This window comes from Lontra canadensis, unplaced genomic scaffold, assembly GCF_010015895.1.
Source record: "Lontra canadensis isolate GAN:19392208 unplaced genomic scaffold, GSC_riverotter_1.0 scaffold3, whole genome shotgun sequence".
In the NCBI taxonomy this organism is placed as follows: Eukaryota; Metazoa; Chordata; class Mammalia; order Carnivora; family Mustelidae; genus Lontra; species Lontra canadensis.
This window is the reverse complement of record NW_022630997.1, coordinates 8,932,771-8,954,140: the sequence shown is the minus strand read 5'-3', so window position 1 is coordinate 8,954,140 and position 21,370 is coordinate 8,932,771. Positions and strand designations below refer to the sequence as shown.

Here is a 21,370-nt window from a genome sequence, read left to right as displayed (position 1 = left end):
AGTGATTATCATTACATTCAACTCATACTTGCCTGACCTCTTAATTCACAGGCGCTGCCTGATGTCTCTGAAGCCCTAGACTTTTCTGTTTTCCTTGGCAGGGTGGATCTGGGTGCCCAGTAGCTATAAGTGTGTTCCCTACTGAGTGGCAGAGATTCTTAATTAGTGGACTGAGTAGGAGTGTCGTGCTGCTGACGTTGATGTACCTGCTTAATTGGACTCCATTATTCCCCATTATTGCTCTGGAGTCATAGTCTGAAAACGAGCCAAGAAATACACCCAAGAAATATGGTGCAGTGTTGGGAGGATGGGCACAAAGGATGGATGTCAGGGGTGTCTAGGGAGTTACCGGTATTTTGCTCAAGATGGTTGTCTCTGGGCTGGTAATTTAGAAATGGGAGTCTTGGAGTCCTGCCTCCCTTATGGATCTGCAGGCCTCTCTGACTTTTTCTCATCTGTGAAATGGGGTTAACCTGAGGAGACCGGAGTGCTATAGGGGATCCTTTCCTTTTTGCCTGTGGAGAGAGAGCTTTGAAAAAAAGAAGGGAGGAGTTGGTGCTGTTTTCCACACAATATTTGGAATTCCAGTTGTCATTGCTCTCAATCCAAGCAGGGAGTGCAAACGAGATGTTAGTCATTGTAAACTGTGTGTGTGTGTGTGTGTGTGTGTAGACAGATTCTTCAAACTTTACATGACGTCCCTGTAAAACCAATCTGAGTGCTAAATGACACAAAAATCAGAGTTGAAAGGCAGAGAATCCTCTCATCATTTCTCTTTGCCACAGAAGTGAATTTTAAGAGACTAGACCGAGTATTTAAATTGAGAGCAGTTGTAGCAGGATCCGTTTGGGGGTGTAGACACATTCTTTCCCTCCGTTCACCTCAACCTCTCAACCTCTAAGGACATTATCCATCACAGCCTATCTCGTCTCTTATCCTCCCTCTTCTGTGTCTCCCATTCTTTGTTTCATTTGAGCATCTCCCCTTTGCATCTTCTGGGTTCTTTCCCTGCAAGGTGGTTTGAGAAATAAGGGGCTTTTGGAGGCTCCATTCTGTGGTCATAGCTGTGGTTCTCAGGATATGCCCTAAAACAGACCCACCGAGGCTCTCTGGGACCTGAACCTTTCGAGAGAAAATGGCCACACCTCTGGAAACCCACAATTCCCGACACGCTGGCTGGAACTTGACTGTGCAAGTTTTAACTTCACCCCCAGCTTGCTGACGGCCACAAAGAGCGCGTTCTCATGGAAGGAGGTTCCTTACAGTGATGGCGTTTGCACGGCAGAAGCCGAGAGTGCGGGGGATCCCAGAAGGGTGGACATTGCCCAGAGGCAACATAAAGCTCTTGTGTTTGCAATGACCAGGGTTGAAAATCTCGTGCTCTATGGCAGTTGTTTTAACCTGCCTGATGATTGTAGAGAGAATTCGCAGTAAACGAAGCTGCTCTCTAAACATGTATTTGTATTAAGAGGAAGGTGGTTTCTTAAAAACTTCCGAGGATCTACTTCTTAAGCCACTGCTGCCATTTTTGCCTCTCCTCCTTCACTGTCCCTGCCCAGCCCCCCAGGCTAGGCGATGCTTCCTCTGAGTTCCTTGCTCTGGGGCAGTGGCTGCTCCCGGTGGTGTGATGCTGTTTCCCAGAGCGCGATGCGTGGCTGGTGGTTTTAGCGGCATTGTTTTTGGTGAGCATCTCACTGGGAAACCACCCTCAAGTCCAGGCTTGATTATGTGTCCTGTTTCTTTAATCCCTGCTCTTGCACCATCTGAATTGTATCACTGCATCAATATTAAGGGAGAGATTTGCAAAAGCCCTGTTAATTACAGGCACTCACACTTTTCTGGCCACGAGTTTGTCTTTCTGAAATATGCGGGATAGAGTCCTGGGTATGCAGACTCAGTTCTGGGGCTATTTCAGTGCAGTAGATACACCACTAGGAAATCTTTCCGATGGATTTGTAACATGTAGAATGGGTATATGGGGGCAGGTGAGTTAAAAATAGAATTTGGGGGCATCTGGGCGGCTCAGTGGGTTAAGCCTCTACCTTCGGCTCAGGTCATGATCTCAGGGTCCTGGGATCAAGCCCCACATCGGGCTGTCTGCTCAGTGGGGCGCCTGTTTCCCCCTCTCTCTCTGCCTGCTTCTCTGCCTGCTTGTGATCTCTCTCTCTGTGTCAAATAAATAAATAAAAATCTTTTTAAAAAGATAGAATTTGCTTTTTTTTTTGAGAAATAGAAGTAAAAGTAATTCTCCATTAACTCTCTGGATGAAATTACTATGGCCTTGGATAAATCAATCAAGTTCATTAGACTTTAGTTGCATCGTCTGTGAACTGGGTATAGTAAGCATTTACTTGGCTGTAGACAGAAGGCTGGTTGAGATGGTCTCCGGAGAACTCATTCATGGGTTTTTAGTTTGCTAAACACTGAGCTAAGATAGAAAAGTCTGGACATGGACTACAGTTGAAAGGGTTAAGTATGTGATTGTTGATGTTTTTTTAATCATTTTCAATTTTGAAATATGGCACACACACACCCAAAATTTTTAAAGCATGTATGCAGAGTTTAACAAATAAAGCAGACACTTGTTTAGCTATCCTGGGTCAATGAATGAGATGCTACTGGCCCCCAGAGCAACCTTCTTTCTGGGCCTGTGGGTTTGGGGAGGAACAGATTCATCCTGCTTCATCCTAATCCCGAGTCTGTAGCCCTTTGGAACCCAGCTTAATGCAGGAAAAGGTATCCTGTAAGTCCTTACACTGAAAGCAAACTTCACCTTGCCTTCTGTCACCTGTACCCTTACAAAGTCTTCAAGACAAAAGCAATTTTGGCACTCACATAATCCCCCAAACTCTTTGGGTTCAATCTTCTTCCAAAATTCGACGGGCAGGACTGTGCTATCTTTTCTACTCCTCATTGCCTTTAAGATGATTTCTACAGAGTTGTTTTCAGCCAGAGGGTTTATCTGAATATCCCACTACCTAACCTGCCTTATACAAAATAGCTATACATTTTTATTGCATAAAATGATGCATTTGTGTTTAATAATGATGATATTTGCCAGTAGGAACTTTACAGGGCAAAAGGATCAAGGGGATATAGGCCCACGTTTTTACTTGCTCCAAGAGATTGGTAGTAACCATTTGAAAGACTGACCTGGCATAGACTTTGGGATAAAAACGTGAGACTTCTGATGGATGGTGGAGCTCATCCTGCTTGAGGCCACTTGTTCCTTCCTCAAGGGGTAACTTCAATTGGTTGGCCAGTAAGTTGCATCCTTGCCTTAAAAAAATAACCATCAAAGAAAGACCACTCTCAGCTGGTTCCCCAGCCACCTCAGCCTGGCCCTGTGCTGCCCAGCAGTGGCCAAGATCCAGCCTCTTCAAGTCAGGGACAGCAATGAGGGCAACTGGCTTTGATTCAGTTGGGAAAGACAGCATTAGTCAGTAGCCTCTCCTCTCATGGCCTGAGGCCCTAGCACTCCAATGTGTGTCAGCTCCTGACTCTGGCCAGGGACGAGTGGGTGCACTGGGGACAGGTTTGCGAGTCCCGTCTTCGGCTCACTGAACACTACATTTTGACTAGCTGGTCTTGGATCAAGCTTTTATAACTTTAAATCCTGAATGTCAAGAATGAATTTCTGACCCCCAGGTCTTCCTTTCCAAAATATGGTCAGAAACCTCTGAAATTATAATCAACATGGGGAAAAGCCTATAAATCATTGGTTGATTCAGAAAACATTTAATGGACTTCTGCTGTCTGGAATGCAGCGTGCTGGGTATTGTAGAGTCCTTGCCATCAGAATGCTGACAATCTTGTCCTGTGCAGAGAGCTCAAAGACCTAAGAGAGAAACTGAGATTTAGAGGGGAACCTAGGGCTGCTTGTAAGTGACCTGAGATGTTTGTTTTCCCATTGATTTGACTGATCCGCCTGGTTCCGACCTTCCCCATACCTCAGTGAGTATCCCTCACAAACCTGGACTCACATCGGTGAGAGTGACCTTCCTACCTGGAGGAGGACCATCCTCGGGTCAAGGTTCAAATGTGACTGTGCTTCTCTGTTGAAGACTCAGCAAGGGACGCCTGGTTGGCTCAGCTGGTTAAGCAGCTGCTTTCGGCTCAGGTCATGATCCCAGGGTCCTGGGATTGAGCCCCACATCGGGCTCCCTGCTCAGTGGGGAGCCTGCCTCTCCCTCTCCCTCTTCTCCCCACTCTCATTCTCTCTGCCTCTCTCTCTCTCTGTCAAATAAAAAAAAAAATTAAATCTTAAAAAAAAAAAAAAGACTCAGCAAGAAACAAAATGGAGAAAGCCTGAAGTTGGGAACCAATTCTGCTGCCTATCACGAGGCTCCAAGCAGTTCTGGCCAACGAAACAAAAGTTAATTCATGATTTGTACATCAGAATAAACTCAATTTCCTAAAACTCATTTCAGAATGGATATTGGAAGAGAAAACTGTCACCCCTGCTCCCTTTCTCTTGTAGCTGACTTGTTTGTGTTTCTTTCTTCTCCCGTGCGCCATCAGGAAGTGGCAGTTGGAGTTTGGTGGATAAGAAGTGCCTGTTCTTCTTGCCGGTTCTCTCACAAATACGTTGTCCTGCCATGCTCCTCCGTTACTGAGGCTCGTGCATCTTATTAGCTGGTGTCACTGAGAGAGCAGTTAGAGATTTAGGAAACAACTGCCTGGCGCGCCTTTAAGAGGAAACCAGCTTAAAATCAGATTTGTTTCCTTAGCAGGAACTGGAGGGTACGCTGCCAAAGCTGCTCCAGGCTGCCCTTTGGTTTATTTTATTTTATATTTTATTTTTATTTTTATTTTTATTTTATGTCCTTCAGATTGGTTCTGAGCAGATACCACCTGCTCTTACTTTTGTATCGTATTTGCTTATTGTTCTCCTTTCACTGTGTGTGACCTGTTTCCATGCCCCCCTCCTCTGTATCAGCTTGCTATGAACGTTCAGTACTGTGACATGTAGTATGTTTTCCAATTCTTTTATCTTGGTGCTCCTCTTGTGTTTAGCCATGGGGATGATGTTTTGCTGAAAGTAATATTCTTGCCATTCAAAAAATTTTTTAAAAATTTTATTTATTATTTTGAGAGAGAGACAGAGCATGAGCAGTGGGGAGGGGAGAGGGAGAGAGAGAAGCAGACTCCCCACTGAGCAGGGAGCCAGATGCAGGATTCTAACCCAGGACCCTGGGATCATGACCTGGGCTGAAGGCAGAAGCTTAACTGACTGTGCCACCCAGGTGTCCCCTTGTCATTCAAAAAAAATTTTTTTATAAGATTTCATCTATTTGTTTGAGAGAGAGATAGGGAGAACATGCAGGCAGAGCAGCACACAGAGAGGGAAAAGCAGGTTCTCTGCTGAGCAGGGAGCTGACTTGGGGCCTGATCCCAGGGCCCTGGGATCATGACCTGAGCCGAAGGCAACTGCTTTAAGTGACTGAGCCACCCAGGTGGCCCTACCATTCAAATTTTAATTGAAGTTAATAGTAAAACAAAGTTGTAGTAGACTCCCTCCACCTCCTATTCCAGAGAGGACATCAGAAAGCGTTCATAGAGTATGCAGAGTATTAAAATATCAACAGGTCAGGGTGCCTGGGTGACTCAGTCGGTTGAGCGTCTGACTCTTGATTTCGGCTCAGGTCCTGATCTCAGGGTTGTGAGATTAAGCCCTGCCCTGGGAGCCAAGCTCAGTGTGGAGTCTCCTTGACAATCTTTCTCTCCCTCCCCTTCTACCCTGACCCCCCTCTAAAATAATAAATCTTAAAAAAATACCAACCAGTCCTTAAAACTTAGGATCCCAGCCTGTCATTTAGTTTTGCATATGCACATGGAGGAAGAGTGATCGCGTGTTGAAGGGTGTCTAATACATTTGAGAGTATTTTGATCATTTGCAAAAGCAGAGGAGGGCAGTACAAGAGCTGGACCTGGCCCCGTTGACTGACTGATGGAGGCGATGAAAGGCCACTGGGTTCCTGGAGGAGAATCAGGACCAGGCTGGGTTTCAGCCACCCTGCTTCTACCCGGTACTCCCACAACACCCAGCATCCCAAATGTTCTAACTGGGTCCCATGCTTAGCTATTGTCTTGGTCCGTGGGAAGATAAGTGACAGCTGTCTTGGGTGGCTGGTGTGCTCTGATCCCACAGATATGGAGTAGACTCATTTATTGAACAATATTGACTTGAGTTTCTGTTTGTGCCAGATACTGTTCTGGGTGTTAGACATGCAGCAATAAAAAGGGCAGACAAGCTCTTTGTTCTCGTGGAGATTGTATTCCAAGGCTGGGATAGGCAATCAAGTATGAAACAAATAAGGTAATTTCAGATAGAGATAAAGGTAGGATAAGGGGACAGAGAGTCACCATATATCCTTTAGGTTCCTGGATCTGTGGTGGCCTCTTTGAGAGGATAACAGTGGTACAGGGACCAGAGGTTGAGAAGGAGCCAATTACACGAAGATCCAAAGCAATGCTGTCCAGTAGAACTTTCCGAATGCTGAAGATGTTACATGCTGTGTGATCTAGCTAGTTCCATGTAGTTACTGAACACTTGAAATGTGGCTAGTATGATTGAGGGACTGAGTTTTAAATTGTATTTAATATTAATAACTTAAATTTGAGAAAGTACATGTGGTTAATAGCTACCCTATTGCACTGTGCAAATCTGGAGGAAGGGACTCTTAGGCAGAGGGAACAGATTGTCCAAAGGTCCTGAGAGCCCAGCACGGGATTTATGTCTGGAAGGTAGATTCAGTCTTTTAAAGAGCAACCCTGGAGGGGCGCCTGGGTGGCTCAGTCATTAAGTGTCTGCCTCTGGCTCAGGTCATGATCCCAGGGTCCTGGGATGGAGCCCCCACATCAGGCTCCCTGCTCAGCAGGGAGCCTGCTTCTCCCTTGCCTGCGGCTCCCCCCTGCTTGTGTCCCTCTACTGGTCTCTCTCTCTGTCAAATAAAATGTTAAAAGGAAAAAAAAAAAAAGCAACCCTGGAAAACTTAAAAATGCTTCCGGCTTCTGTTTTGGGGGCCCCTAGAGAACCTAATGTGGAACAACAGTTACCCAGAAGGGAATTAAAAAACCCTGATCAACAAAGAACTGGCTTCCTTTTCTAGGAAGGGCCCATTCCCACATCGTGTGACTCACAGCTCTTGACTGGTTTCCTCTGCTAATGGGTTGTGGCTGGCCTTTGTCTGTGCAGGAAGTAGCCATTCCAGGGCCGAGCTTTTCCATTCTGGGAACGAGTCCTGTCTTTGTTCTCTCCTTGCATCTTCCTGTGACAAGAGACTGAAACTTCTGCCTGGCTCTATCAAGGTGTCACTTGCTGCCTTCTATCCATCCCAGGGGCCCAAGACCTCCTCTTTTCTTTTCCCCCTGTTGCTGAAGATGGTATAACTCAGCCCTGGTTATAAAGAGCAAGTGGTTTTGAGAGATCGTTTAACCAGAGTTGCCTGGAGAGGGGGGAGGGAGGGGCCACCGCAGGGACCAGCGCTGCTTGTCCAGTGTGGGTAGATTCTGGGGGGATCCACAACCTACGGCAGAGGGCTGAAACTATGGGAGGCCCAGCTATGCGGTCTGTCAGCCTGGGCTAGCCTGATTAGTCACTAATTAGCACTCTCCTTGAACGTGCACACCCAAAAGAAAACACAGTTACTTTGCACTGCCCTGAGAATTATAAGAAACTGAGCCAAGGAGATTGAAATGTTAAGTCAGAGACCAAAGACCCAAGGCCACTTTCAGGATTGTTCCATGACCCTGCCTTTCCCTCTCTGTCCTGCCTGATGGCAGTTAGGTCCTCCTCCCTGCCCCTAGACCAGCAGTGGGTTGAAGGACAGGCCAGGAGAGAGGGTGGAGGCTGTCGACTTTGAGCTGTGGCATGTGCCAAGAAGCTGTCTTCATGTTAATGACTTCGATCTCTCTGGTGAGAAGTCAAAGGTCATAAAATGAACCTTTGTTTTCCCCTGGACAACAAGGCGCATGTTCTACCTGCTTTGTGCTCAGTGCCTTCTTGGCAGGCAGGTATGAAAACCCACCCGAGTTATGTGCTTTGGCCTTCGGGAGAGGATGAACATGGCCATGCCTTGCATAGATGCCTCATTTTCCTGTGTCCCTTGCCCTTACTTTTGGCATATGGTTCTCCAGGAGAGACGTGTCTGCTATGATAAGAGGCTGGGTTACACTCTGTAATATGAAGGGGTCATTTGACGGTCCTTATAAGCTAGATGGGCACCATTAGCCCAACTGAATTTATTTTCCCTAAAAAATTACTTCTGAAAAGTAAACATGTTTATTAAATAAAAATTGGACCATTCACAAAAAGAGAACGGAGAAGCAAGTTACCCAAGTTTCCCCGGACTGCCCCTTGTTGACATTTTGATGTGTTCTGTATTCATTGTTTTTTTTTTTTTCCTACCTAAGGGTTATTTTTGCCATTTACATGTCTGTAAGCATAATAAATATGCAATTTTGTGCACTGGTTTTTGATTTAACGTTAAAGAGTAAGTGGATAAACACTGCTTTTTTTTTTTTTTAAGATTTTATCTGTTTATTTGACAGACAGAGATCACAAGTAAGCAGAGAGGCAGGCAGAGAGAGAGGGGTAGCAGGCTCCCTGCTGAGCAGAGAGCCCGATATGGGGCTCGATCCCAGGATGCTGGGATCATGACCTGAGCCGAAAGCAGAGGCTTTAACCCACTGAGCCACCCAGGCGCCCCTAAACACTGCTTTTAATGGCCACACGGCAGGTCTGTAAGTTCCTACGTACCTGGCACTGGGGTGTCCTGAGCCCCCAGGACTCGGTGGCTGACTGGAGGTCACCCAGTGAGCCGGTGAGGACGCCAGGCACCAACCCCGTGTTTCCCACTCCAGCTGATTGTTCCTCACTCACTGGTTCTCAGCCTTTCTCTGCCTTCACTCCTCACACATGAGCTGGTGCCATGTCCCTGCCACTTGTGTCTCTTGTTATCCTGTATGACTTCGCCCCTCCTTCCACTGAGGATCACTGCACCACTGCTCTGGGGCATCTCCTCAGGAGCGGAGGCCAAATGACCTCTTTCCATGGGTTACCTGAAGAAACTCAGTATCATAATTACTAGTAGGATTTGTTTGGGCCAGATTTGCCTTCTGCTTCTCCCAACCCAAGCAGTGCCCCCTGGACCTTTCTCATGCCTTCACATTAATGCCAGCTCTGCAGCAGGAGAAAGAATGGCCAAAGGAAACAGGGAGAGGCTTGGCTGTCCTGCAGAGGGTTCTGGGCTGCAGTGCTCTGGGAACTGCTGGGGGCAGTGTAGACAGATGACAGAGCTCCCATCCCCACAACTGACCTCTCAGAGCTCTTCCCTCCCTGTCAGGACTGGCTTCATGGGCATGTGTTCTCATAAGGTCCATTGATTCGAAGGGTTCTGCACTTAATTTAATGCTGTGCTGTTGCCATCTTGAAATTCTTAATAATTTTTGAACAAGGACTCTGCATTTTCATTTTGCATTGGGCCACACGTATTATGCAGTCAGTTCTGTTTTCATTTGACTTGGAACACATCTTACCTGCCTCATTCATCTTGTTTTATTCTGTTAGATACAATTATGACTCACCTTGTACCTTGGGGCATGTTTTAGTGGAAGGACAGGTCTTTGGGATCATATGGACCATATGATTGACCAAATGACCATAGATTGACTTTGGGACTTTGGGTTAGTTACCCTGTCATTTTGGAGCCTCTGTGTTCTCATCTGTAAAGTGGGCATAGTGATCATAAATTTTTAAGACTTGTGATGATCAAGTATGTGAAATGGGTAACATAATGCCTTGTACATCTACACTCAGTATTACCTGTGTTCCTCCTTCCTTGCTTGCCTGGTAGTGTTGGTATACAGTAAATGTTCAACATGTGCTTACTACATTGCAGTTTGTGATGATCAGCTTGTGCCAACGCTTTGTGTCCTGATCTCTGGATATGAGCTTGGGTCACACAATTAGAAGGGCTCATTCTAAATACTGACTTTTCTTCTCCTTCAGATTCGGGGAGATGTGTGTGGTAGAGCGCTTTCTTGGTTTCTTTTCTTTTCTTTTTTCGAGAGAAAGTGGGTTGGGGGGAAGGGGCAGAGTGAGAAGGAGAGAGAGAGAGAGAGAATCTTAAGCAGGCTCTATGCTCAGTGCAGAGCCTGAGGCGGGGCTCAGTCTCACAACCCTGAGATCATGACCTGAGCTGAAATGAAGAGTCCAGTGCTTAACTGACCCAGACGCTCCTGGTGAAGTACTTTTCAGTAAACTCTTATCCTAAGAAAATCCTGAGCATCGTGAAATAAGACAGAGACTAAAGAAGCACAAAATATGCAGTTGATGATTCGAGCTGAACTTTGTGCCTTGGGGAAACCTGGTAGATCATGGGCGGGACCCACAGCTTGAGCAGAAATGCAGCTGCAGCCAGGTTGGCTGGCTCCTGTAGGTCAGGATCTGGGACTGGCGCCTTAGGGTGTCTGTGACTGAGTCGGGGGCAGAGAGCCAGGCAAGCTTGGGGCAGCCTGTGGGCTATGACTAAATTAGGAAGAAAGAGCCCCCAGGTTTTCCCTGGAGCTCACTGGGCAGGTGGGCAGTGCTCACACCCTTGGTGGGCAGCTGGAAATGCGCTATGTGGACTGGCTTTCACTTTGACGTTTCAGCAGGCTGCAGGAAGGTCATACCCTGGGTCCTAGCAGAGAGAAGCTTCCCTCATGCCAGTGACCGAACCTGCCTCCTGCCCCCCTGCCTTTAGGGGTGGACATAACATAGGAGAACCCAGTGGGCTTTAATCCCTGGTCCTGTACAAGGTCTTTGGGGAAGGTTTTACTTTGTGAAAAGCATACCCTCCTGAATAATTTCGAGAGGAGATTATATTAGATACTGGGCATCACAGATGAACACCAGACCGTCCAGGCAGGACCACCTGGGCTGAGGGCCGCTTTATACATCGTGGCAGCGAGGTCCCCATGGACAGCTGGTTTGGATTTAGAACCTTACCAAAGGGGTAGTTTGGTTCGATGATTTAAATATTATAGGGTGAGATTTGGAAACAGGAGGGAAAAAATGACAGAAGAACAAGGGCTCCTGGAGAGAAAAGTGAGCAGTTTCCTAAGTGATTAAACCACAATCCAGGCAAAGCCCACCCCTGGACCCCGCAGCTCCGCCGGCTCCTCCCAGAGAGGGGGGTCTTGGCTTTCTTCTTCTTCTTCATTTTGTGTCGTGTTTTCTGGAAGGGCTTGATCATTGTAGCCGTTTCTCAGTAGAGGTTCTGTTGATGTCCGGGGCTTCATAAACCTGGGTTGGAGGGTCTTTCTTGAGCGTTGCAGGATTTTGGCAGCATCCCCCAGTTTTGACAAACAAAACCCCTCCAGCACATCCGGGGTGGAGCGCGCTGGGGGGACTCACTATGATGAAGAGCCGCCGCTTAGAGCAGGAGACCGTCTGATTTTCCTGTTGAAAGGCACGGCCGTCACCACTGGGCGGGTGAGCTGCTGGGTCACCTCACTCCATCTCCTGCTCCATAAACATAAAACCAAGAAGGGGCAAGCTGTTCAGGAGGTTTGCAGGCGGGGGGTCAGCGTGCCCTGCTGTCTTGCGGCTCCATGGCTCGATGTCGTTATGGCCACCTGCAGGACCCGAGTGTTGCCCATGAAAACCCAAAGGAAAAAAACAAAACAAACAAACAAAAAAATAAGCAAGTAAGCAAACAAGCCACCATCACTCCCACCACCACCACCACCAATGAAAACTAGGAAAGTAAATCGGGACAGGAGGCTTTGGGGTTTTATTAAAAGTGGGGGTGTCGTAAGCGCGAGACCCCCTCCTTCAGAGGCGCTCAGGAGGCCCGTCTGTGCAGCGCCGGCGGGGGAGCTGATATGTGAAGAGGCTGAGAACATGTGGCATAAACTCGGACTGATATTGTTTGCCATTTAACTCGGCGTGTGTAATGCAGCAGGAATGGCTCCTGGTGGCATGTGACTCCCCTTCCAGACGGGTATGCGGTGCCCTGGGGCCGCTCTTTCTCTTTTGCTCGCTCCCTCACCCGCGATCCCCCTCCTCTGCCCCTTCCCTGACTCGTGAGAGTGTAAGTGGACGCTTGTCATGATTGGCAAGCAGAAAGCTGGTAGAATGTCATTGGAATTTTCTAGGGAGGCACATACGCAACACCCAAAATGACTCCCGTCTCCGCTGGCCTCAGGTGAGCGCTCCATGCCAGGCACCTTGGTCTTTCTCGGAAAGGTAAGGTTGCATGACTCCATCCCACCTTTCCCCAGCACAGGAAGGAAGCCGAGGGTTTGCTTCCTATGCCCTAGTCCAGGCGGCTCTCCTGACCATGTTCTTGGCGCTAAGCATCCGTGCATGAGTATGCGATTTGTCTGTATCCCCACCCCCTCCTGTTTAAAAAAAAATTGTAAGAAATGACTCACAACGGCAGGGTAGCATGTGACCTCAGACAGCTCCCCATGACCCCAGTGAAATCGGCGATCCCCCTGTCAGCAAGTCTAGATGCTCTTTTTACGCTGGTTACTAAACTCTTTGAGAAAGGAAAGTTGCGGGGCTGCCCAGAGACCGGATTGCGTTATCACCAGACCCGAGGGCATGGAAGGGGGCATTTTCCGAATCCTGAAACCTTACGAGGGATGGGGGTTTCTGAAGGCGAGGTGTTGTGTGTTGATGGCTGGACTTTGTCACCGATGGAAAGGGAACCTGAAGGCATTTGAAGTGTCTTGTGTCCTTTGAGGGCAGAGTCAGGTTCACGAACCTGGAGCGGAGCGCTGTGTTAGAATTCAGAAGCTTGGGATGTTTTGCCAAGAAGTGTGTGAAGATTGCTACCCCGCACCTCTGAATGAGCCTTGATACGCACTTCTGCAGCTGCGAAGGGTCTTTGAGTAAAGTTATATTTCAAAACAAAGCTGTTTTAGTCATCCCCAAGCAAGCAAGCCAGCTAGTGTATAAACATCTGCTGTGCGGGTCAGGGAACGTATTTGGACCTGAGTGTGATGATCCGTGAGCAGGCTCAAACACAACCAAGCATGACTCACCTCGTTTCTTTATCTGATGCAATTAAAAGCAGCTTGGACACGTTGGGGAGAGGACGACTGGTTTTCTTCTTGCAAGTGTGTTAAGGCAAATCCGCACGTATAAAATGGGGTGTAAAATGGCATGTGTGATGTGTCTTACCTCGTGGGAAATTTTTAGCCTTAAAAAAAATCCATCACGTGGCATTGCCATTGGTTTCTGCCTTATATGTGTTGGAATCATGTTTTTCTTCTTTTTTTTTTTTGCACGCCTTTGCCAAGATGTCAGAAAACTGAAGGGTAGATATTTTCACACACTCCCCTCCCCCCACATGCATACGCTAACAGCTGCCCCTTACGGTTTTGTGGAATTTGATCTTTTGAGCAAGATGACTTCCTTATTTTCCATAGGAATAGGGTAATCAGTTTTACCACAGAGGACTGCGTACATGTCCAGCCCAGCGTTGGCCGTTCCTAATTAGCAATGCATGGGGTAGAAGAGGAAAGTGCTGGAGAGCAGTTTTGAGGGAAAGCAAAGTCAGCCATCGACTTCTAACCATTCTTTCTTGCCTCTGCCAAGGCAATTCTCAGTGTCCGTGGATCTTAACCACAGGCTTAGGTTGTGGTCATCTGAGAAAATACCCAGAATGGCACGTGCAAATGGCCACATTTGACTCTTGCTGTTTTTTGCCTTTTATCCACTCTTTTTAGTAGCTTTCATATGGCCACAGCTGTGTAACATAGAAACAAAAACCAGAAGTAACCTATATATAGAATATTCTCTGCCTTGGGTGGCACCTGTGTTTTGTTGTCTGTAGTCAGAAATGTGTGGGTCTTAAGGCATCAGAAACCCCCATCCGCTTTGGGAAACGGATGCTTTCTCAAACAGACATTTACACGGTATACTTATAATGTTCCAATCTTAATATTCTCATTGGCGCTAAGGAATTTAACAGAGTTAGACCGCGTACGTTCCCAGCACACACACAGGAAACATATACGCTGTACTTCACAGTGAAACCCTGAGCAAAATTTGTTCAGTGCTTCTAATTTGCCCGGCACTGAGCCAGATAGACACTCAGGAATCTGAAAGATTTTAGGATGGTGGATGATGTCTTCAAGGTGCTTATAATTTAGATGGCAGAAGCCACCCCCGGCCATCGTCCTCTGGCTCTCTGCGGCAGAGACTATGTGGGCACTGTGGAGAAAGTCTTGCCACAGAAAATATTTATCGAGCCATGTAAAATATGCTTCGGTGTTTATAGCTAAGAGAAATTGATTGATTGCCCATTGCGTTTGTGACCCTTTGTGGGCTTATAAAAAGTACAGTGTTTATTCTTAAGTATAATTTAAGACAAATGGTCATTCCGCTTGTAGTGACAAAAATGGCTTGTGGGGCTCAAAGTAATGATGAACAGATCAATTCTATTCCCTTATAGACTGGCAAGCCTCAGGCTTGGCTTCTCAAAAGTTCTCCTGGGGAACCATTAAAAATCCCAATGCCTGGGGTGGATCAGAATCAGTGTTTTAAAAACACCCCTGGTGATTGCAGTGCTGCCATTTGAAGTTTAATGACAAGGATGATTTGTCGAAAACTTTTTTTTCTTTTTTTAGCCTAGGGTGATTTTGAAAGGTGGACTTTCTCACACTGTTGCTTGACTGAAGAATTTTTGGCATTCTGGAGTCTGATTCTTTTATTCTCTGCATTAGTGAATAGGGTAAATGGAGTTGTGCTTTCTTCCTAGTCTGCAAACCAGATAACAGGACGCTAAGCTAATGGACCAACTAATGAGATTACCTGAGGTTTTGTGAACCTTGAGGGTTTTGATTCCAGGAGGTCAAATGTTGAACGCACTCCTTGAAACTCTCTCTCTCTCTCTTTAAAGATTTGTTTATTTATTTGAGAGAGAGAGAGAGCAAGAGAGCACAAACCGGGGGCAGGGAGGGGGTTGGAGGAGAGAGGGAACCTGCCGCAGCTCCCTGCTTAGTGCAGAGCCCAAGGTGAGGCTCCATCCCTGAACCCTGAGGTCATGACGTGACCCAAAATCAAGAGTTGGACGCTTAATCCACGGAGCCACCCAGGTGCCCCAAGGATTGAGTCTCTTAAAGGAAGGTAGGTATAAGGGTAGCTGCGTGTGCCCCTGAAGTTCTTTTTGCAGTGTGTGAAACCCTATGAAAAAAGAAGGCCCTTCTTGGTGTACTGGTTGCTTAGTAGATAGAAGCGGCTTATGAAAACACAGTTGTTAGTAAGTTCTCTGTAACTCACCATGGATTCTTAGAGTTGCAAGGTAGGTTCAACACATTCTAGTTTAGTGGTTCTCAACGTATAGCATCATTGTCCCCTGGACTTGTTAGAAATGCAGATTCTCAGGCTCCAACCCAGCCCTCCTGGTATAGCAACTAGGAGTGAGCCCCCCATCTGTGTTTTAAGAAGCTCTCCTGATGTCCACCTAATTCTTAAAAAAGTTCTGGTTTCACCATGTCATTTTACAGACAGGTCTGTTGAGTGCAGGTTAAATGTCTCTCTCTGAAGTTATCCAGAACTGGAAGAGGGGTAGAGGCTAGAAATTCAGACGTCCCAAGGCTGAAATCTATCATGATACCATGGCCAGATGATTTTAACTTTTCCATGTGCCATAAATAACAGCTTTAAGAAAACATCCACCATCCTCAAATCATGTGGCATAAAGGAGCCTTAAAAATGTCTCATCTGACCCTCCCATTTCACAGATGAGAAAAGTAAGGTCTACAGGGTAAACTGACCATAAGGAGATGTACAGCTCTCAGTTGGAAAGTCTGTTTAATAAGTTGGTCTACTTATGACCAAAATAGTGCTACAGCCCCCACAACTACCCAACACTGCGTCTTGAATTTCATATGGACTCCTATAATTTGGCTTAAGTCACATTGGTTAAAATGTCCGGGTTAATAGTTAGGGAACTCTGGGAAAAGACCAGCTATACCGACTGAGAATCTTAATTCTAAACAATTATTCTAGAATTTTATTTTGATTTAAGGTTGGTTTAAATTTTTATAACCATCCTTATGCATTTACCAGGAAAACTTCGGTGATACAAACTACTGACAATAAAGTTAGGAGAACATAGGGATCATTCTCAGAGCATGTGTTTTATCTCAGAGTCGTGCAGATTAGACACATCTCAGATCATACACTAAAATTGCATTTTCTTCAAATTTCATTAAAGAGAAAAATATGGCAACCAGTCTATTTGTTGAATATTTTAGAATTTTATACTTGATGTGGTTGGTGGTATTTACATAATTTGGACAGTGTTCAAAGACTGACTCTCATCCACGTTCTCTGCAGAACTTCCTCTTCAGAGCCTGTAGCAACATACACATGGAACATCTAGCCAGGAAACCAAATGGAGAGTGTGACACATGACTGCTAAGTCCACACACACATACACACACACACACGCAGTGGATGTGTATGTGTATAGGAGTGTTTATTGGTTCCACACCCAACCTCATACCGGGTGCTGTGACATGAAACAGAACACATAATTCCTGCCTTCAAAATAATCGCGGGGCAGTGAGGACATCAGATGAGCAATTGTGTAGACAATTAGGACACAAGGTGGCAGGAGCTAGGAGAGCATAATTGAGGCGAATGGAGCAGCAGGGCAAGACAGAAGAAATTAAATGATTTTATGCTGACTGGCCAGCAACATGAATATCTGAACACACCATATATATAACAACAGTTTCTTTAAAAGCATTTCCAGGAGCTTAACAATAGCTTAATTTGTGAGAAGTAATAATAATAAATTATAGATTATATTATTTTACAACATTTATTGTATATCAGTCATGTGATATTAAAATCGTAATAATATGTAGTATATGAATATGAATAATATATTATTAAATAATGTTCATTTTATATTTATATGTTATTAAATAGTATTTGATTTTTTAAAAATATTATTTGATTCTACCTGCGACATTGTCATGCTTTACCACGAGCCTGCCCATCATGTTCACTCTTTTTTTTTTTTTTTTTAATTTGACAGAGAGAGAAAGCACAAGTAGGCAGAGAGGCAGGCAGAGAGAGGGGGAAGCAGGCTCCCTGCTGAGCGGAGAGCCCGACGTGGGGCTTGATCCCAGGACCCTGAGACCTTGACCTGAGTCGAAGGCAGAGGCATAACCCACTGAGCCACCCAGGCACCCCTATCACCTTCACTCTTGACAACAGCTAGCCAGAGCAGATATTATCTCCATTTGACAGATGAGGAAATTAAACCTGAGGTTTATCAGATTTCAGAGGTAGAAGAGATCTTGGATGTCCTTTCATCTAGCTTTCTCATTCTGCATAAAAAGAGGGCTGACCAGCTTCCGGTCCCACAGGGAGTAAGCAGTGGCTGTGGCGCCTGGGTCTTCTGATTCTTCTAGGTCAGCGAGTTTTTCACACCACCACCCTGCCTGAAGCCTCAGTGTGCTCAAAGAAACTGCAGAGGGGCACTTGGGTGGCTCAGGCAGCTGAGCGTCTGCCTTTGGCTCAGGTCATGATCCCAGGGTCCTGGGATGGAGCCCCGCATCAGGATCCCTGCTCACTGCTCCCCGCAACCCCCACTAGTGCCCTCTTTCCCTCTCTCTCAAATTCTCAAATATATAAATAAAATATTTCCAGAAGGAAGGAAGGAACTAACTACAGAGAATATGCATTTCTTTCTTTAGGAGAAGTATTGTTGAAACCAGCCCTACATGCTGGTTTATAAGCACACACAGGTATAGAAAAGTCTCTTATTTTTATACTTTTTCTTATTTAGAGAGACATAGACAGATATATAGATAGACACACACAAGACACATGGATGTCTGTAGGGAGACAGAGGAATTAGATAGAGTCTCAAAGGGGACATCGATTTTGTATAATTTTGTGGGTTTTGTTTTTTTTTTTAGAAAAATATATCAGACGAAAATGACCATAATCATGGCATTTGTTAATCTGGGGCAATGGGCAGGTAATAAACTTGTAAAGATTTGTTATATTCTTCATATTTTTATAGCTTTTAAAGTTCAAAACAAAAAAATGCGAATATTAAAAATAAGTTACCACCGGCAGTACTGTTGTTTTATAAAACATTTTATTTATTTATTTACTTTTCGGGGAGGGCAGAGGGAGAGAATCTTAAGCAGGCTCCATGCCCAGCATGTGAGCCCGACTTGAGCCTCTGTCTCACAACTCCGAGATCATGACCTGGGCAAAAATCAAAAGTCGGACACTTTCCCAGCTGAGCCACCCAGGCACCCCTCATTTTATAAAATAAAGGATATTTTACAGAAAATAAATTGATACAGAAGAAGGAAAAGAAAAAAAAGGAATGCATGGTTCTCGGTGGATATGTCCATGTTAATTCTGCTCTGCCATAAGTCTTTCCTGTCGTGATGCTAGCAGAGTGTGTGTTCTTGGCTCTGCATTTGCAGCATTATCAGCTCTCTTTTGCACATTTGAACACTTCTGATAACTCCACCAGGAAAGGCAGGCCTCTCTTGTCAGTTATAGAACCGCTAGCTGCCCCTTGGTGACTGCACGTCCCCTGGTTTAGAGAATCTTATTCTGACTGAAGGAACGTGGAAGAGTACCGTGGACCAAAAAGCTGGTCATTTCATAACACCAAATGTGTTATTTTAAAATCACATCTTAGATTGTTAACCAAACTTATTGTGGCAATCATTTCATAATACCTACATATATCACACCATTACATTGTACATCTTAAACTTAGACAATGTTACTATCAATAAAGCTGGTGGGGCACCTGGCTGGCACAGTCAGAAGAGCGTGTGACTTTTGATCTTGATATAAATAAATGAATAAATAAAATGTTTTATAAAACAATAGTACTGCTGGTGGTAACTTCAAGCCCCATGTCAGGTGCAGAAATTACTTAAATAAATAAAAAAAGAATATATCAATAGAGCTGGGGAAAAAAATGAAATACTGTGACAAATTGGGAGAAAAACCACAAAATAAACAAAATGCTTTGTATTTTAGTATCTTTAAAGAAACAAAACAAAGCCCCTGCAAAACAAATCATACCCAAAGAAAGAGAGCTAGGAATGTGGTTTGAGAAGTTCTGTTTAGTGAATATGTAAACGGAGGATAGAATCCTGGCCTTAGAGTAAAAGGAACTTCACTCAAGTCCCTTATTGGCTGAATGCCTTCAAGTGATTTACTAGACCTTTCTTGGTCTCAGTCTTTTTAACTAAACTGGAAATGAGCATATCTGACTTAACTTCCCATTTGATTATCCTGGAAATCAGATAGCTAATGAAGTGTAAACACTGATTAGTCCTTCAACTGCTATAAACTTTGGGGTAAATACCCAGTAGTGCAATTGCTGGATGGTAGAATAGCTCTATTTTCAACTTCTTGAGGAATCTCCATACTGTTTTCCAGAGTGGCTGCACCAACTTGCATTCCCACCAACAGTGTAGGAGGGTTTCCCTTTCTCTGCATCCTCGTCAACACCTGTCGTTTCCTTACTTGATAATTTTAGCCATTCTGACTGGTGTGAGGTGCTATCTCACTGTGGTTTTGATTTGTATTTCCCTGATGCCGAGTGATGTTGAGCACTTTTTCATGTGTCTGTTGGCCATTTGGATGTTTTCTTTGCAGAAATATTCTGTTCCTTCTGCCCATTTCTTGATTGGATTATTTGTTCTCTGGGTGTTGAGTTTGATAAGTTCTTTATAGATTCTTGTTACTAGCCCTTTGTTTGATATGTCACTTTCCAATATCTTCTCCCATTCTGTTGGTTGTCTTCTGGTTTTGTTGACTGTTTCCTTTGTTGTGCAAAAGCTTTTGATCTTGATGAAATCCCAATAGTTCATTTTTGCCCTTGCTTCCCTTGCCTTTGTCAATGTTTCTAGGAAGAAGTTGCTGTGGCTGAGGTTGAAGAGGTTGCTGCCTGTGTTCTCCTCAAGGATTTTGATGGATTCCTTTCTCATACTGAGGTCCTTCATCCGTTTGGAGTCTGTTTTTGTCTATGGCGTAAGGAAGTGGTCCAGTTTCATTCTTCTGCATGTGTCTGTCCAATTTTCCCAACACCATTTGTTGAAGAAACTGTCTTTTTTCCATTGGACATGCTTTCCTGCTTTGTAAGGTTAGGTGACCATAGAGTTGAGGGTCTATTTCTGGGCCCTCTATTCTGTTCTACTGATCTGTGTGTCTGTTTTTGTGCCAGTACCATACTGTCTTGATGACTGCAGCTTTGTAATAGAGCTTGAAGTCTGGAATTGTGATGCCACCAGCTTTGGTTTTCTTTTTCAACATTCCTCTGGCTATTCGGGGTCTTTTCTGGTTCCATATAAATTTTAGAAGTGTTTGTTCCATTTCTTTGAGAAAAGTTGATGGTATTTTGATAGGGATTGCTCTAAATGTGTAGATTGCTCTAGGTAGCATAGACATTTTCCCAATATTTGTTCTTCCAATCCATAAGCATGGAACATTTTTCCATTTCTTTGTGTCTTCCTAACCAAACTACGGAAAGAGCCTAGATGTCCATCAACAGATGAATTGGTAAAGAAGAGGTGGCAGGCACACACACACACACACACACACACACACACACTGGAATATTATGCAGCTATCAACAAACCCAAAATCTTTTGCCATTTGCAACAACGTGGATGGAACCAGAGGCTATTATGTTAAGCAAAATAAGTCAATTTGAGAAAGACAATTACCATATGATCTCACTGATTTGAAGAATTTGAGAAGACAGAAGATCATAGAGGAAGAGAGGGAAAATGAAACAAGATGAAACCAGAGAGGGAGGCAAACCGTAAGTGACTCTTAATCTCAAGAAAAGCTCAAGCAACTGAGGGTTGCTGGTGGGGCAGGGGTGGGCGGTGTGGATGGACATTGGGTATGTGCTATGGGGAGAGCTGTGAATTGTGTAAGACTGGTGAATCACAGACCTGTACCCCTGAAACAAATAATACATCATATGTTAACTTAAAAATGAAAAAAAAAAACTAAACTAAAGAAAATACTTCAACTAAAAAACACACAACAAAAGAGAGATGGTAAGATCATCATTTTTGTTATGAACGCTTGCAATAGGCGTCTTGGTGATGTGAATCATCCCGTGGTAATGTCATAGCTAGAGCCCACACATGGGTTAATGCCAGCATTGACCCAGTCATCTTGAAATTAAACACGGAGTCCTCACTAGTGATAATCCAGTAGCCCTACCGTTGCTAAGCAGATAGCACTATCAAAAACAAAAGTGTGACCTCCCTCTTCTTACGAAGGAGAAGACTTGGCAGGAATGTTGACGGGGATGTGTGCCACCAAAAGAGCTTCGTTAGCCCTGAATGATGA

At 44.9% G+C, this 21,370-nt stretch overlaps 1 protein-coding gene across 3 annotated transcripts in view; it reads left to right on the top strand.

Moving 5' to 3' along the window:
• RBM20 (RNA binding motif protein 20) overlaps nucleotides 1–21,370 on the top strand; it is a 184,667-nt gene that overhangs the window by 104,151 nt on the left and 59,146 nt on the right. Inside the window, exon 1 of one of the 3 annotated variants that reach the window (XM_032880311.1) lies at nucleotides 12,134–12,235. The exons of the other annotated variants lie outside the window; for them this stretch is intronic. The gene's annotated coding sequence lies outside the window, so the exon portion shown is untranslated. Of the gene's footprint in view, nucleotides 1–12,133; nucleotides 12,236–21,370 lie in introns of those variants that run through there. 3 annotated transcript variants of the gene reach the window in all.